Source organism: Bos grunniens, chromosome 9 (assembly GCF_055505025.1).
Source record: "Bos grunniens cultivar Pamir isolate PY7600 chromosome 9, Bosgru_T2T1.0, whole genome shotgun sequence".
Classification (NCBI taxonomy): Eukaryota; Metazoa; Chordata; class Mammalia; order Artiodactyla; family Bovidae; genus Bos; species Bos grunniens.
In genome coordinates, this window is record NC_141173.1 from 40610559 (window position 1) to 40628272 (window position 17714).

At 43.3% G+C, this 17714-nt stretch overlaps 1 long non-coding RNA gene across 2 annotated transcripts in view; it reads right to left on the reverse strand.

Moving 5' to 3' along the window:
* LOC147365841 (uncharacterized) overlaps positions 1 to 17714 on the reverse strand; it is a 92036-nt gene that overhangs the window by 38383 nt on the left and 35939 nt on the right. For both annotated transcript variants that reach the window (XR_015132891.1, XR_015132892.1), the window contains one exon: positions 13270 to 13430. This is a non-coding gene — a long non-coding RNA (uncharacterized LOC147365841). The remainder of the gene's footprint in view (positions 1 to 13269; positions 13431 to 17714) is intronic.

The following is a 17714-nucleotide window of genomic DNA, read 5'->3' on the forward strand; positions in this document are numbered from 1 at the left end:
ACCACCCTTATGGCAGAAAGTGAAGAGGAACTAAAGAGCCTCTTGATGAAGGTGAAAGAGGAGAATGAAAAAGCTGGTTTAAAACTCAACATTCATAAAACTAAGATCATGGCATCCGGTCCCATCACTTCATGGCAAATAGAAGGGGAAAAAGTGGAAGCAGTGACAGTTTTTATTTTCTTGGGCTCTAAAATCACTGAGGATGGTGACTGCAGCCATGAAATTAAAATACACTTGTTCCTTGGAAGGAAAGCTATGATAAACCTAGACCGCGTATTAAAAAGCAATGACATCACTTTGCCGACAAATGTCTGTAGAGTCAAAGCTATGGTTTTGCCAGTAGTGAGATGCTGGACCAAAAAGGTGTGAGAACTGGACCAAAAGGAAGATTCAGCACCCAAGAATTGATGCTTTTGAATTTGTGGTGTGGGAGAAGATTCTTGAGAGTCCCTTGGACTACAAGGGGATCAAACTAGTCAATCCTAACAAAAATCAACCCTGAATATTCAATGGAAGGACTGATGCTGAAGCTAAAGCTCCAGTATTTTGGCCACGTGATGGAAAGAGCTGACTCACTGGAAAAGACCCTGAAGCTGGGAAAGATTGAAGGCAAAAAGAGAAGAGGGCGGCAGAAGATGAAATGGTTAGATAGCATCACTGACTCAATGGACATGAATCTGAGCAAACTCTGAGGGATAGTGAAGGACAGGGAAGCCTGTCATATTGCAGTCCATGGGGTCACAAACAGTTGAACACAACATAGCAACTGAACAACAACAACTTCTTTGATTAAAGAATAACTTTGCTTTGCTTCTGAACCAAATTCAGTTTTGTTCTAGTGGCATGAAGGACACAGGGCAGAAGGACCCTTGCTGGAGACCGACATGAGAGGGCAGGTAAAAAAGCTAGAAAAAGATATTTCAAAAAATCAAACTACAGACCCCAATTCCACATGAACATACGTGCAACGATCCTTAACAAAATATTAGCAAATCAAATCCAACAGTATAAACAAAAGGATAATACATCACAACCTAGTGGATTTTATCTAAGTAATCTACATTATGAAGAATAGTTGTGTCTGGATCCTGGAATGATGGGTAGTTTATTTTCCTCTTAAATTTCAATAATGAACATAGCTTAATTCTTCAACAAGAATTAAGATATTCTTATTTTAAAGAAAATACAAAGAATGTTCCTCCGGTATTTCCTGTGTAGATAGGGAGGGGAAGAAACACTGATTTGGGTGAAAGAGTCGTAAAGTATAAACATTTCTCACTCTCTACGAAGTAAAAGATGAAATAAAATTATGAAACAACAAAAAAATAGTAAATAGTAGAGAGATATTTACTGTATGACGCCCCCTCCTTCTTCCCACAAACAGCCAAGAAGGAGTTAAGGAGAGTTCTCAGTGAAAACCAGGGGCCTCTCAACACCCCTAGCCGTTCCCTGCATGGAAATGCCTTTGCATGTAAACAAGAATCAAGTTTTGTAATTTGGTGGTATTTAGCTCTTCTTTGGAGGAAATGTGATGATGAAGTCATCAAAGAGGCAATTTTTTTAAATGGCCTGGCATGTGCAGAGAAGAGAATTTCCTGAGTACTAATGCATTCCCTGTTCTTAGCAGAGACCTTGAACATTTTTATAAGCAAAAAGTTGCTCCAGCACCAAATACTGAAAAAGGTTATTGTGCATTTGAGAGGGGCAGTCTCTGCTGATGAGAGACTGGAAGTGGCCTACCTCTGAAAGCGCTGCTAGAGATGTAAAAAGTAATTTTATGTCACTTATATCTTGTCCTGCAGTTTGCAGAAGGAAATGCCAGTTGATAAACAGAAAAATTTCTCTCCTTACTGATCTCCTTTTTCCCCCCGAAGCTCTGGCTCACAGCTCTATGACACCGTTTCTTCTCCCTGAGTCTGGACCAGAGTGGACTTGTTTGGAGAATAAATCTTGGGACATTTGAAGCATACCCACTGAGCTGGTGCTGGTGAGCAGCAGGATTCTACCCCTGGGCCTGTGATGTGTGGGATCCCTCTCTACCTGTGTCCCAAATTCTCTTAACAAAAAGCAACCACTCACACTAGACAGAAGGTCCAAAGTGCTGTAACTAGGAAACGACAAGTTGGGCTGGTAGTCAAACTAGAATGCAAGCGACTGATACAGAGGTGTTTCAAAGAGCCAACTACCGAGAGTTCTGGGTCCCACGGAGGAGGAAGGGAGGTTTCCTACAGGATTTCTGCCCACACTTGGAAGCCAGCTCTCCACCAGATCTGAAAACTGCTTCTATATTCTTGTCAAAGAACAGCTTTGGGTCCTTGGGGGTTCTAGGCTAAATAACAAATACCCAAGAATTCTATGATGCAACATGGCTGACTTCATACAAATAATTACCAACTTGCAGCTCTCATTCGGGGCACATAAAGTGCCAGAAGCACCAAACATAGGACATCCCTAATCAAAAAAGCAAAGGCGCCAGGCCCAGTTACCTGAGGGCTTCCCAGGTGGCCAGGCGTAAAGAATCCACCTGTCAGTGCAGAAGACACAGGAAACTTGGGTTCGATCCCCAGGTTGGGAAGATGCCCTAAAGAAGGAAATGGAAACCCACTTCAGTATTCTTGCCTGGAGAATCCCATGGACAGAGGAGCCTGATGAGCTACAGTCCATGGGGTTGCAAGGAGTCTGACTTGGATACCTTTGGGGGCAGGTATTATTTTGCCTAATACAGATGTTAGATAAACAATGTGAGTCTCTGACTGTCAAATTTCACAAACCATTTAAACAAGCAAGCTGTTCTGGTCATCCGTTTCTGTGTAATGAACTCATTCTCAAACTCAGTGGCTTAAAACAACAAAAATCATTTATTTCCCTCACAAACCTGTAATTTGGGCAGGGCTTGCTGGGGACTCATCTTCACTCCATGTGGTATCAGCTGTAGCAGTTCCACTGGAGCCGTGGGGTCCACTTCCAAAAGGGTTCACTCAATTCCGGGCAAGTTGGTGCTGGCTATCAGCTATGAGTTCACCAGTGTTATTGGCTGAGGCGTTGATTCCTCTCTCCCTGGGCCTTTTCTTATGGCTGCTTGGGGTTCCTAACAGCATGGCAGTTGGGTACCAAGAGGCTCAGGAAGAAGCTGCAAGGCTTCCTATGACTTTGCTTCAGAAGTTCTTGAATGTCACATTGACTGCATTTTTAATAAAGTAAGTTTATTACTTTATATACATTTTTAGCCGAGCAAGTCACCAAGGCCCTCCAACATCCCAAGGGAAGCAAATTAGATACACCTCTTAGTGGGAGAATTGCCAAAGAATTTGTGACCGTCTTTAATCTACTACACACACACACACACACACACACACAAAAGTGGAGGAAAAAACATAGTATTGTCATATTTTATTTTGATAAATAGGAATATGAAAAAGCAAAACCAAGCATGTTATCCTCTAGTGTATTATCCAATCTGTCTTTTAAAAATAGAATTTATTTATTGGCTACACTGGGTCTTTGATGCTGCGAACAGACTTTCTCTAGTTGCAGAAAGCGGGAGCTGCTCTCCAGCAGTGGTGCACAGGCTTCTCACTGCAGTGGCTTCTCTTGTTGCAGAGCACAGGCTCTAGCACGCTCGGGCTTCAGTAGTTATGGCACACAGGCTTAACTGCTCCATGGCATGTGGGATCTTCCCGGACCAGGGATCAAACCTGTGTCCCTTGCATTGCAAGGCAGATTCTTAACCACTGGACCACCAGGGAAGCCCCCAATCTGTTTCTTAAAACAAAGTATCTTTCTTCTACCAAAAATATAGGAAGGACATGGTACCAGAAAAATGGCAGTTCTTTAAAACTGAGCAGGTTTGTTTAGTGAAATCTCTATGCTATACTTGTTTCTCACATTTCAGCTTAGGTAGAAAACTAGGTCACGGGTAGGGCGTCCAGATGGGCCTTGGGAAACCACCAGGCATAAGGCACGAGGGCCTCTGTGGTGCAGAGCAGCAACCCACTACTGCCTCCTCGGCCTGGTTTGCAGCCAGACTATCGACAACCCCACGTCCTGCTGGCTCCGGGGCCCTACTGCCCTGTTCTATTTCCAGTCCCCAGGGAGCTGCCAATGGACAAGTGGGCAGAGGGATCTGCCTGTTGTCTGAGGTTTGCCTTGGGGCCTCCATAACAGGGCTTTTTTTTCTGGCAGTGGCAGGCTTGCAGGCCCCATCTTGAGCTCCTTCCAGTGCGGCTTTTGCTCTGTGGGCTGGGCTCTTCTGACTCTGCAGCCTGGACAAGGCAGTGATACAAGTGGCCTGGGACATGGGAAGCCGGCCTAAGACCGCTACCTTCACCCCATCTGAGTTGATCAGAATCCCCTGGGGAAGGTTTTCAGGACCAGCCTCTGCCCTCTGTGAAACCCTGACACCTCCTGGGTACCATGGTGTCTCCAGGTTTCACAACGGAAAATTTTGAACATTTTTTTTAGATCAACAAAGGATCTTTACTTGGTCTTCCGAGAGCAAGGTTGTGGAGGTCTCTGAGCCAAGTCAACACTGTGTTTCTGCCTCTCCCACCACAGCCAGACACAGGAAGGGCACAGGGCCTGGCGTCACTGAGGTGGTCCTTAAAAGGATAAGGGAGGTTGACCGATGGAAGGAAATCACTTGCTCACAGCCTGTTCCTCAGGTGGCTGAGGACTGATTTCTCCAGTGTCTCTGACCTGCACAGAGATGCAGGGAGCAGGGACAGCCATACCCTCTGTGTCAGAGCCTCTCTCCAAGGCCTCAGTGCTGCAGGGAGTGGAAGCCTGGCTCACTCACTCCACAGACAGCAAAGTAGGACATTCCCATAGTTCTCAATGCAGAGTGAGAGGCTGTGTTTACTGTTCACCTTACTCCTTTTAGGCATATAGTTCCCTCCTAGAGAAGTGAACTCAGGTTGGACTCCTATAATTAAAGTGTTTGTTGAAGTGCTCAGCAGTAAGGCCAGCTAAGAATCCCAGGACTGGAGATATAAGAAACATAGCCAACATTCCATTCACAAGTCACTCGGCTTCTTGTACACAATTAGCCCATAACACAAGTTTGTTTTCAAAGGAAGGAAAACAGAAAAGAGGGTAACAGTCATTCCAAGGAGAAGTCCTGGAAGGAGGCATCTCAGCAGAAGCAGTGGTCCCCTGCCCGGGAGTAGGTCCATGATAAACGGGAGCAGGAAGAAGTCACCCTCGGCTCCGACAGAGCCTCGGGGAGCTTGCCCCACAAGGCTCTCAGCGTTGTGGAATCGGGTCCTCCAGTGAAGAGGCTTTGAATCTACAGGCGCAGTGGTCTCTGTTTAAGGAGTCTGCCAGCGGTGTAAAAGTTACACCCTAGGGTCTTGACACTATCCTTCTGTCCAGTGAAATCTTTCTGCAAATGCTACCAAATAAATTCTTTATCTAAAGCAATGCTCTTAGTTTATCACTCTAAGATGCTCGCAGTCCTACAGCAGACATTTCAAAACAACTAACATTCAAGCTCACGTTGGCCACTGTGACTTCATTTTGAACTACTTAATCCTATGTTTTGCACAAAATGAGTAGGAGTCATAACACAAAAGAAATCACATCACAGCATACAGGTGTTACTGGAGTAAAACGGCAGACTAGAAACCCGTCATTGTCTATTCATGTACCTTGGAAAACGTCTTGTTTTAATGACAGGTGTGGTGAGGGGGTGAAAGCGCACCCCCTCGGGTGTTTCTCAATATGGGACATCCGGAGCAGGGTCGGGGGTCACCCTTCCCATCTAGTGAGGTCTCTAAGAAGCAGGTCAGCGAGCACAGGCCGGTACAGAGCCCTCTGTTTGCAATTAGCACAGAGAGCCAATTCAACAGCCCACAAAGCTCATCTTCCATAATAGTCCTAATTAGAAACATTATACATAAGGAGGGGAAACAATTTACACCGACTATAGTATGAGCTCATGGCAACAGAGTTGTTTGTTTCTTAACCCTGAGGCTATAGACACACACGTCTCAAAAAATAATGCATATGTATTTTAAAGCCTGATATTTTCAGACACTCTAGAAAAATGTGGCAGCAGCAATATGCTGTGGCAAAACAGGCTCAGTGCCCCACCTTTACTTCCTTTGCTCTCTGTGTTGCTGAGTGTTAGGATTTGTCAGGAGCTTAGTACTAAAAAAAAAAAAAAAAATTTACGACCTGTTCTTTCTTCTCTCTTCTTACATAACCTTGAAATTTAAACATCTTTCTGTCTGCTTTTTGTCTTTTTTCCGCTGGGCAGACTCTGATGATGTTTCCCTTGCTTAACGGAGCAGAAATCAGCATGCGTTTCTGTTTAGCAGTGATGCTGCCTGGAGGAACAGTTAAGTCAGCACGTTACTTGCGTTAACACTGATATTACTTCACTGTTGCTAGGGGAGCCAGAGAGAAAAGACAAAGAGCATAAACCACAGCATCTATTTCACTGATACGCTGCCATCAACATTCTTCTCTCCCCTCCTTCTGAGCGGGTTTTTGTCTTTTAATTTTCTCTGCAATTTTTCAGTCTGTAGAAGTGGAGTGGAATTCTCCCTTCTGGCTTTGAGAGATTCACAGGGAATATGATCCAAGCCTCACCTTCAGTACAACCCCATCCCCCATGCCTCTTCTTTTTCTGTCTCCTGCTCCTGTTCCCTGACTATACCCACAATAGCTGGTGCATAAGTGCATGGTCTGTGGGTCTGCGTTGCCTGGGTTTGAATCTTGGCTCTTGGTCTTGTGATCTTGGGCCACTTCCTTAACCTCTCTGAGCCCATTTCCTCCTCTGTAAGATAGGGGATATGCTGGTCCCCTCCTCATGGCATTGTTTTCAGCATTAAATGAGCTATTGCACATGTAAAGAGCTGAGAATAAAGTAAGGATTTGATAAATACTGTTTATCTTATCATTTATATTCTCATAGCCTTCTAGATTTTCTTGGAAGCTGGTCCTTGGCAAAATTGATAATGGAGAATAACAGTGTGTCCAGAGTACACATAGTTCATTAGACTCCATATGATGAATACCATTTTTAACTAGCACACCCCCCCCGCCCCCCCACCGCCCCAAACTGTGCAGAACATAAGAAATTGTTTATGGTTTGGAAAGCACATCAGGACCTTCCCATGTTCTGGGGGTGCCACCTTAAAAGGTCTGGGGAGCATTCTACTCTCCTCATGAAGAGGCAAAGACCAATCAATGGAGAAAGCACCCCAGCCCCTCTGTACCCTGTGCCCTCCTTCCTGCCCAAACTGAAGCCTTTTCACATGGGCTGGATAAAAAGTCTTGAGAGGCACCACCTCAGGCTGTACAGGCAGTGTGGGAGTATTAAATAACATCCAGTGAATCTGCCTTTAAGACAGTAGTTGAGATATTTCTTCCTTTAGTTGGATACAAGGTATACTTTGCCATGAAGTTCTTTTGGAGGAAACAGTTTAATTTTCCCACGGTTTTATTTATGCAGAAAATGTTCCACTTTCAGACTCTGCTTAATTCAACAATTTCTGAAAATTTACGAGTTTACAAAAGAAGTTAAAATAATTACCAAGGTATGGTATAGAGGGATGGTTTATTGACCACTGTAACATATCTTTATAGGCACATATTGTATGTTTCCCCAGGACTTTGCTCTGGCCCCATCTCCTCCTTTGCCCAGGAGCCTGGCTTAGCTCTGGCCACTGAGGAACTGCTAGGAGAGAGGTGAAAAACTACAGCTGAGTGGCTCAGATCGTTGCTCGAGCTTTGAACCAAGGAGCAATTGTAAGTAACTCCAAACACTGATGCTGCACTCACAGCACAAAGAGAAGTTCCGTTCCTTTGTGCTGCCTGGAGCCTTTGCCAGATCTTAGGTCACGTTGCCCGGAACCATGTGGTCCTGCAGTGAAAGGTCCCATTGTGACGACTAATCAACAAGGCAAAGCCAAGGTTGCCTCGTGTATCAAAACCTGGAACGGCCTGACTATTTACGTGCGGAGAAGTGTGTGCTTAGTATTGTGTTCAAGTAAATGGGGAGGGGGCATTTCCTTTAAAAATACTAAAAGCAAAGAAAAACAGCTACTAATCTGCTCAGTGTCCAAATGGAGCCTTTTTAAGTGACCTGAAAAATGGGCTATTGCTTTCATTGTTTCCTTCCTTCTTCCTCCTCTTTCTCTCTGACACTTGTCTGCCTTTCCAAAAACTTCCTCTCATAGTGGACTCAGGTCCCTGTTGGGAATTTTGCTCTACTGCATGGATGAATAAGTAAAACAGATTACTACAAGTGCTCTGAAAACATGGACAAAAAGACTTGGAAAAGTTTATGATAGAAAATTCCAGCAGGGTTTGGAGTAGTTCTTGTGGGTAAATGATGTAGTGAGCTGAATGCATATTAAAATTCAACACATTAAGAGCTGACTATTTTACACTTAAGCACATCATTTTTCAGAGGTGGGCATCTTGAGTGCAAAATCAAGACCTTAGCCCTGTCTGGGTGATCCAGTGAAGCTGTCTGTTCCCGTTTCCTTGTTTACAAGATGGTATTTTGGCTCCGATGATCTTCAGGCTCCCTTGGGAAGTGTTTGGGGCATGAGCTCTCTGCCTCTTCCTCTTCCTGGTTCTGAGATTCCATGATAATATCCTTCAATTATTCTAGGAGACTGACTCGATAGAGAACATCTGGAGGGAATTGAAGCCTCTACATTATCAACGTAGAAACCGAGGTAAGGGGCCAACACTGAAGGCACAAAAAACAGCAAATGTTGAAATGAGGAAGATAGTGAGACGCTGAGAGCAACTTGACTTTCTCTTTGACACAAAGGAGTCTTTATTTGAAGTTAGTTTTTTTCCTTTTCTCCCACGAGCTTACTTCTTTGAAAACAACTTCCATCAGAAGTCAGGAGACCTGGCCCAGTTCAGAGTCTGCCACAAACTTGGGCAGCTCCCTTCTCCCACCTCAGTTTCTTCCCTGGTAAATGGGAGGTATGGACTTAGATGACTTCTAAAAAGCCCACCTAAGAGCTAACATCCATGATTCCAGGAATTCCAGAAAATGCACACTAAAATCTAGGTTTGGAATCAAGTGAAAAACCCGACCAACTGTTTGAATGAAATGATTTTCAGACATTGGACAGCAGGCAGTACATGACAGTGATTTGTGAGGGAGCGGGGGCAATGAGGATTACCCCTAGCTTACTGCCTGGAGAGAATTTCAGGCCATAGCATTCGGAAAGGGAATATTGGTGGAACCCAGAAGTATTCCTTAATAGGGAAGATGCTGTTGGGATCCCAAGGAGACTAGTGAAGTTAGAATTCACAGAGTGGAATATTGGAGAAGACAGCTACACAGAGAATGCTGGAGTTCTACAGAACTCCTTTGAGTCTTCAGATGTATACTGATCAGTGGATGCATATAAGGGAACTACATGAGGCCAGGGAAAGAATTATCCAAAAGGATTAGAGGGAACAATCCCTAGAGATCACAAAGGACAGGGAATGCAGCCCTTTCCCACCAACCAGGGTTGAAAATCTTATAATTAGTGGGGCACTGAGTAAAGTACTTAGAAGGGTATTGCCTCAGTTGTGGGGCCTTAGACTAAACCTGTTCTGGTCCTTTTAAGCTTAAAAGAAAGACTTGAAAGGATCAAACTATTTCCAAGTAACTTTTTTTTTTTTTTTCTTCCAATTTTATTTTATTTTTAAACTTTACATAATTGTATTAGTTTTGCCAAATATCAAAATGAATCCGCCACAGGTATACACGTGTTCCCCATCCCGAACCCCCCTCCCTCCTCCCTCCCCACACCATCCCTCCGGGCCGTCCCAGTGCACCAGCCCCAAGCATGCAGCATCATGCATCGAACCTGGACTGGCAACTCGCTTCCCACACGATACTTTACATGTTTCACTGCCATTCTCCCGAATCTTCCCACCGTCTCCCTCCACCACAGAGTCCATAAGACTGTTCTATACATCAGTGTCTCTTTTGCTGTCTCGTACACCGGGTTATTGTTACCATCTTTCTAAATTCCATATATGTGCATTAGTATACTGTATTTATGTGCCAGAACAACACTCAAGAATATTTTAAAATACTGGATTTCCCAGGTGGCATAGTGGATAAGAATCCACCTGTCAATGCAGGAAACATGGGTTCAATATCTGGTCTGGGAAGATTCCACTTGCCCACCACAACTACTGAGCCTGTGTGTTGAACTATTGAAGCACGTGTGCCTAGAACCTATGCTCCACCACAAGAGATGCCACTACCAAAAGCCTTGCATTGCAACTGGAGAGCAGCCCCTGCTTGCTGTAACAGGAGAAAAGCCCACACAAAGCAACAAAAACCCAGCATAGCCAAAAATAAAATAAAACGAATATTTAAAAAATATTGAACAAGGTAAAATTCAAACAAGGGAAATTTGAAAAAAATTAAACCAAGACGCATCATACTCAAATCTCTCAAAACCAGTGATAAAAAGAGAATCTAAAAATGGAGGAAATTTTTATGACATAAAAAGAGGAACAAAGATAAGGATGATATGAGAATTCTTGTCAGAAACAAAGCAAGTAACAAGACAGGAAGAACAATAATCTTGGAAGTACAGAAAGAAAAATATTCTCAACCTATAATTCTATACCCAGCAAAAGTATCTTTCAAAAAAATGAATGCAAAAGAAAGACTTTTTAAGACAAAAACTGAAATAATTGATCCCCAGTAGACCTGTACGATAAGAAATGTTAGAGAAAGTCCTTCAGTTTGACATAAATCATAGCAATATTTTCTTGGATCAGTCTCCTAAGGCAAAGAGGTAAAAGAAAAAAAAAGAGAGAGAGAGACAGACCTAAGAGAGAGAGACAGACCTAATCAAACTTAAAAGCTTTTGCATAGCAAAGGAAACCATCAAAAAAACAAAATGACAACCTACAGAATGGAAGGAAATATTTCCAAATAATGTGACTGACAAGGGGTTAATACAAAAAATATACAAATAGCCCATACAACTCAATATTAAAAAAAAGGCAAAACAACCCAGTCAAAAAATGAGCAGAAAACCTAAATAGACATTTTCCCAAAGACAAAGAGATGGCTAACAGGAACGTGAAAAAATGTTCAATAACTGTAAATCAAAACCACAATGAGGTATCAATTCACACCCATCAGAATGGCTATCATCAGTTCAGTTCAGTTCAGTCGCTCAGTCGTGTCCGACTCTTTGCGACCCCATGAATTGCAGCACGCCAGGCTTCCCTGTCCATCACCAACTCCCAGAGTTCACTCAAACTCATGTCTATCGAGTTAGTGATGCCATTCAGCCATCTCATCCTCTGTCGTCCCCTTCTCCTCCTGCCCCCAATCCCTCCCAGCATCAGAGTCTTTTCCAGTGAGTCAACTCTTCACATGAGGTGGCCAAAGTAATGGAGTTTCAGCTTTAGCATCATTCCTTCCAAAGAAATCCCAGGGCTGATCTCCTTCAGAATGGACTGGTTGGATCTCCTTGCAGTCCAAGGGACTCTCAGGAGTCTTCTCCAACACCACAGTTCAAAAGCATCAATTCTTCGGCGCTCAGCCTTCTTCACAGTCCAACTCTCACATCCATACATGACCACTGGAAAAACCATCACCTTGACTAGATGGACTTTTGTTGGCAAAGTAATGTCTCTGCTTTTGAATATGCTGTCTAGGTTGGTCATAACTTTCCTTCCAAGGAGTAAGCGTCTTTTAATTTCATGACTGCATTCACCATCTGCAGTGATTTTAGAGCCCCCCAAAATAAAGTCTGACGCTGTTTCCTCTGTTTCCCCATCTATTTCCCATGAAGTGATGGGACCAGATGCCATGATCTTCGTTTTCTGAATGTTGAGTTTTAAGCCAACTTTTCCACTCTCCACTTTCACTTTCATCAAGAGGCTTTTTAGTTCCTCTTCACTTTCTGCCATAAGGGTGGTGTCATCTGCATATCTGAGGTTATTGATATTTCTCCCGGCAATCTTGATTCCAGCTTGTGTTTTCCAGTCCAGCGTTTCTCATGAGGTACTCTGCATATAAGTTAAATAAGCAGGGAGACAATATACAGCCTTGATGTACTCCTTTTCCTATTTGGAACCAGTCTGTTGTTCCATGTCCAGTTCTAACTGTTGCTTCCTGGCCTGCATACAGATTTCTCAAGAGGCAGGTCAGGTGATCTGGTATTCCCATCTCTTTCAGAATTTTCCACAGTTTATTGTGATCCACAGTCAAAGGCTTTGGCATAGTCAATAAAGCAGAAATAGATGTTTTTCTGGAACTCTCTTGCTTTTTCCATGATCCAGCGGATGTTGGCAATTTGATCTCTGGTTCCTCTGCCTTTTTAAAACCAGCTTGAACATCAGGAAGTTCACAGTTCACGTATTGCTGAAGCCTGGCTTGGAGAATTTTGAGCATTACTTTACTAGCGTGTGAGATGAGTGCAATTGAGCGGTAGTTTGAGCATTCTTTGGCACTGCCTTTCTTTGGGATTGGAATGAAAACTGACCTTTTCTAGTCCTGTGGCTATCATCAAAAAATCTGCAAATAACAAATGCTGGAGAGAATGTGGACAAAAGCGAATTGCAGCCACTATGGAAACTAAGTATGGAAGTTCCTTAAAAAACTAAAAATAGAACTACCATAAGACCCAGCAATTCTACTCTTGGGTATATAGCCAGAAAAAAACAAAAACACTAATTTGAAAAGATACATACCCCCAGTGTTTATAGAAGCACTATTTGCAATAGCCAGGACCCGGAAGCAACCCAAGTGCCCAATCAACAGACTACCAGATTAAGAAGATGTGGTATATGTGTATGTGTGGAATATCACTCACTCAGCCATAAAAAAGAATGAAATGCTGCCATCTGCAGCAATGTGGATGGACCTAGAGAATATTATGCTTAGAGAAATGTCAGAGAAGGACAAATGCTGGATGATATCACTATATGTGGAATCTAAACAAAATAATACAAACAAATGTATATGTAAAACAGACTCACAGATACAGAAAAACAATGGTTACCAAAGGGGAGAAGGAAGTGGGGAGGGACAAATTAGGGATATAGGATTAACAGATTCAAAGTACCATATATAAAATAGATAAGCAACAAGCAATTATATCCATTATCTTGTAATCACCTATAATGGAGTATAATCTGCAAAAATATTAGATCACTATGTGGTGTACCTGAAACTAGCACAATTTTGTAAATCAACTATATTTCAACTATATTTTATATTTCAAAAAAAAAATAAAAAGAAAATTGTCTTTCCCCCACAGGTATAATTACCTCCATGAAGGTGCTTTTTCATCTTAGTACTCTGGTCCCCAGCAGTGAGTGAGGTGCTAATGAGGCCAGGGAGGCACTCAGGACAGCCTTCCACTGTCACCACCCTGCTCCTGGTGAGCTCACTCCCAGCACACCTGGTGCTTGGGCTGCAGTCTGTTTGCCTGGAAGGAAAACAGGAGAGGGTGATGATGGGCCCAGTGACTAAAGTCTGCATGTGCTATGTGCCCCTTTTCAGCAGAGGGGAGGCTTCTGGGGCCAAGCTCAGCTTTGCAGCTGCAGTCCAAGTCAGTCCCAGAGGAGGGTCACAGGTGGTGCCTCTGCCTGGGGATGGGCTGGAGGCCCCCTACCTGGCTCTCAGGAACAGCTCCTGGTAACAAATCAGCAGTAGCTGAGCTCTACCCTGGTTGAAACCTTGACACTGGTTATTTTTTCTTTTTCATGCCACAAATAATACATGTTTTTAGTAGAATAAATTAGAACATGAGTTCAGTTTAGTCACTCAGTCGTGTCTGATTCTTTGCGACCCCATGAATTGTAGCACGCCAGGCCTCCCTGTCCATCACCAACTCCCAGAGTTCACCCAAATTCATGTCCATCAAGTCGGTGATGCCATCCAGTCATCTCATCCTCTGTCGTCCCCTTCTCCCCCTGCCCCCAATCCCTCTCAGCATCAGAGTCTTTTCCAATGAGTCAACTCTTCGCATGAGGTGGCCAAAGTAATGGAGTTTCAGCTTTAGCATCAGTCCTTCCAAAGAACACCCAGGGCTGATCTTTAGGATGGACTAGTTGGATCTCCTTGCAGTCCAAGGGACTCTCAGGAGTCTTCTCCAACACCACAGTTCAAAAGCATCAATTCTTCGGTGCTCAGCTTTCTTCACAGTCCAACTTTCACATCCATACCTGACCACTGGAAAAACCATAGCCTTGACTAGAGAGACCTTACTGTTTGTCTAAAAGTTATCAATGTTTTTGGTCATGTCTTTGAGTCTCATATCTTTGTGGGGCTACTGTTAATATATATTTTTGCAATTAAATTTGTTTTCCTCTTATTAATCTCTTTCTTATTACAGGGGTTCTTCAGCAAGAAACTAGAAGGGTGGGGGGAAAATATTTATCCTCCCCTACACAAGTAACTGAACTTCTGTGATAGAGGAGGACCTTGATAGAGAACATAGAGAAGGTGGAGGAGAAGAAGAAGAAGAAGAAGAAGGTGGAGGACAGGAAGAGGTGGACCTCATCAATTGGAGAAGCTGCTCCTGTCCTTTCCCCCCGTTAACTTATCTTACCCACCCTTTCCCTCTTCAGGTTCCCCTCTTCTCTCTCTCCTCTTTCACCCTTTAATTCCTTCATGCTTTGCCCCTTCTGCCATTTCAGTCTGGACTTTCCCCTCTCCTGTGCTCAAATTACATACTGTTTTGGGCTTTGAGCTCTCTCCATTGCTCAGCCTGCCTTCCTTTGTGCCGGCTTCCTGACCAACTGCCATGTGGTGACAAAAGGGCTGCAGCAGCCTCAGCGTCACACCCTCTTCCGTCTGTCTACTGCAGGAAAGACAGTGTCTTCCCAGGGGCTCCTCAAGTTCTTTTGTGACCCTTTCATTGGATTGACATAGGTCACATGCTCTGAGTCAATGACTGTGGTTAGAGAATGTGATATTTTGATTGGCTATCTCTGGGCCACTTGTTTCAGTCCTGGAGTTGGGGGTGAAGCCTCAGCCAGTCCACAGGAGCTAAAAGTCGAGGAGGGAGACCCTTAGATGAAAATCAAGCTCTGTTCTGGGAATCAAGGTCTATGATGGGAACATCTAGCACAGGAAATAGTGAAATGCTCCTTGCATTTTATTTTGCTTTTAAAAAGGAGTGATCAAAAGAATACTAAATAAATAAGAATATTAAATGGAAACAGATCTAAAGGGCACACAGTAGCCTATCTAATAACATTTTTTTTTTGTCTTTAAAGAAAAATTTCTCATGTGTCTTATAAACACAATGGATTTTACTTGAACCAGCTAGTCTTCCTCTTCACCCAAATTTACAGTTTTAAAAATAATTTTACTATAATGAGAACTTTTTCAATGCCAGGTCTTGAGCTTTTATTTTTATAATAATAATATTTTTAATCCTTATAACAATTCTGCAAAGTAATCTTAATAATCCCATTTTATAGATGAATATGCTGAGGCTGAAGGCAGTAAAATACTTCTCCCAGGTGACACAATTAGTAGCTCCCACCAAGGGATTCAAGCCTAGGTTGTATAAACCAGAATATCTTAGACCAGAAAACATAAAAGTTCCCTAAACTTGTGTTTAGTTGAATTTTTGAGGGCTTTTAGTGCTCAAAGGGCTTTTGAGTCTCGGAAGCTGCAGCCTCAGTTTGCTTTTGAACATCCCAAAGGCCACAGGGGCAGAAATAGCATTAAGTGGAGATGTAATCCAAAAGAAGAGTCTAAAATTTCAGATACTGTATATACAGAAAGATAACTGTGCTTAGTCACTCAGTTGTGTCCCACTCTTTGTGACCCCATGGACTGTAGCCCGCCAGGCTCCTCTGTCTGTGGGGATTCTCCAGGCAAGAATACTGGAGTGGGTTGCCACGCTATCCTCCAGGGGATCTTCCCAACCCAGGGATTGAACCCAGGTCTCCCGCATTGCTGGCAGATTCTTTACCGTCTCAGCCACCAAGGAAGCCTGAAAGACATACCACTTGGGTCTTTTCAAATGGATTAAAGGATGCCACACCTACGTTTTCCAAAAGGGCTATTTTCTTTTGGTGTGCCTGGACTGATGAGGTGTGTTGGGGGGATTCTTAGAAACATTCTGATGCCATCTCCTGGTACAGTCAAGGGCTTGGGTACTGAAATACAGGAGAAATAAGCACCCATTGAAGCACCTTAAGGTCTCTCTCCCCTCTGTTCCTCCAGGGATTTCTACAGGATAAAGTTTCCTTTTAATTTCTGCATCACATCTTTAGCACAGTTTGACTTCTTGGAACTCTTGGTCACAAGATTTCAGGTTTGAAGTGATAGCTTTTGTTACTATCTTATCTGCTACCAGAGTCCCTTTTCTGTTACAGAAATTCAGAGCAGGAAAGTTGATGCTTTCCCCAACAGGTGAGTCACTAAGAAAATGTTTGAGTTCTCAAAAGGTGATGGTTCTACTCCAAGCTGGTGAATTTCATGAGCAAACAAAGCTCTGTTTGTAACCCTATCAGATAAGAATAAGCTGCAGTGTGCTTTCTGTTTGGTACAGGAAATAGGAGGTGGGTGATTCCACTTTGTGGAATTTGGCAATCTTCTCTTTGGTCAGTATCTCTTATTTTGTTACTCATATTTTAACGAAAAGAAGAGAGGTCTTTTAAAAGACTATGAAACCCATATTTTGAATGGAGATAGGTAAGGAAGGAAGCGTGGGATGTGTCCAGAGGTCAGACAGTTCATGTCTTTGGCTGGAGCAAAGGGTGTGTGGCGGTCAGGAGAGTCAGCACCAGTTCAGGGAGGACCTTCGAGGCTCGGCTGAGGAGGTCAGGCTTTATTCTCAAAACAGTGGGAGCTACTGAGGATTTCTAATGAGAACTGCATTTTAGGGAGACTAGTGTATTAATCATGTGTGAAATGGAGTGGAAGATAGATAGTAGACACAGGGAAACCCGAGAGAGGTCCACTATCATCTCCCAGGCTAAAGAAGGGAAGCAGGGAATGCAAAAGATATCATGGGAGTAGGGTGAGGTGGCAGAGCTACAGCAGAGATAAAAATTACAGAGTCAGAATGTATATGGAGGGCAAAGATGGTGCCAATATTTCTGCACTGGGTGAGTGGGAAGATGGTGGTGACATGGAGAGATGTGGAGAGAATATACGGCAGGGGGAGCATAGGTTTGAAAGAAAAGATCATTGAGTCTCCTTTGGGACGCAATGAGTTTGAGGTGTTCATGGGACATGCAGGTGGAGATCAGAAGATGACAAGGCCTTGGAGGCTTAAGCTATTAGCTAAGCTTTTGGTCCAAGCTTCAGCTTAAATGAGCTATCTGAATTAAGGAGTTGGTTGAAGCAGTAACATTGGATGAGAACATGGAAGGAACCAAGCAAGCAACCAAAGCTAAGGGGCACCAGGCAGGTCCTTGAAGACCCTGCCTCAGGGAGCAGTTGGAGAAGGGCTTAGATAAATTGTTGAACAGGAAGAGAGCAGGGGTCTGGAAAGCTGAGGAAAGAGATTTAGGAAGGAAGTGGTCAGTACTATCCACTTTGGTGAAGGGGCTGAGAAGGTGGAGAATGGAAGCTGGTGATCTTTGAGAGGACAATTATTAAGAACAGAAGTGTGAGTCAAAGCACAAAAAACACGCTGAAAATTACACTGGGTGTAATTAATGTGACTGTAGTAGTATAATGTAATTGAAATATAACATTTAGTTAAATTGATAACATAAATAATTTTTAAGTGTTTACTATGCAT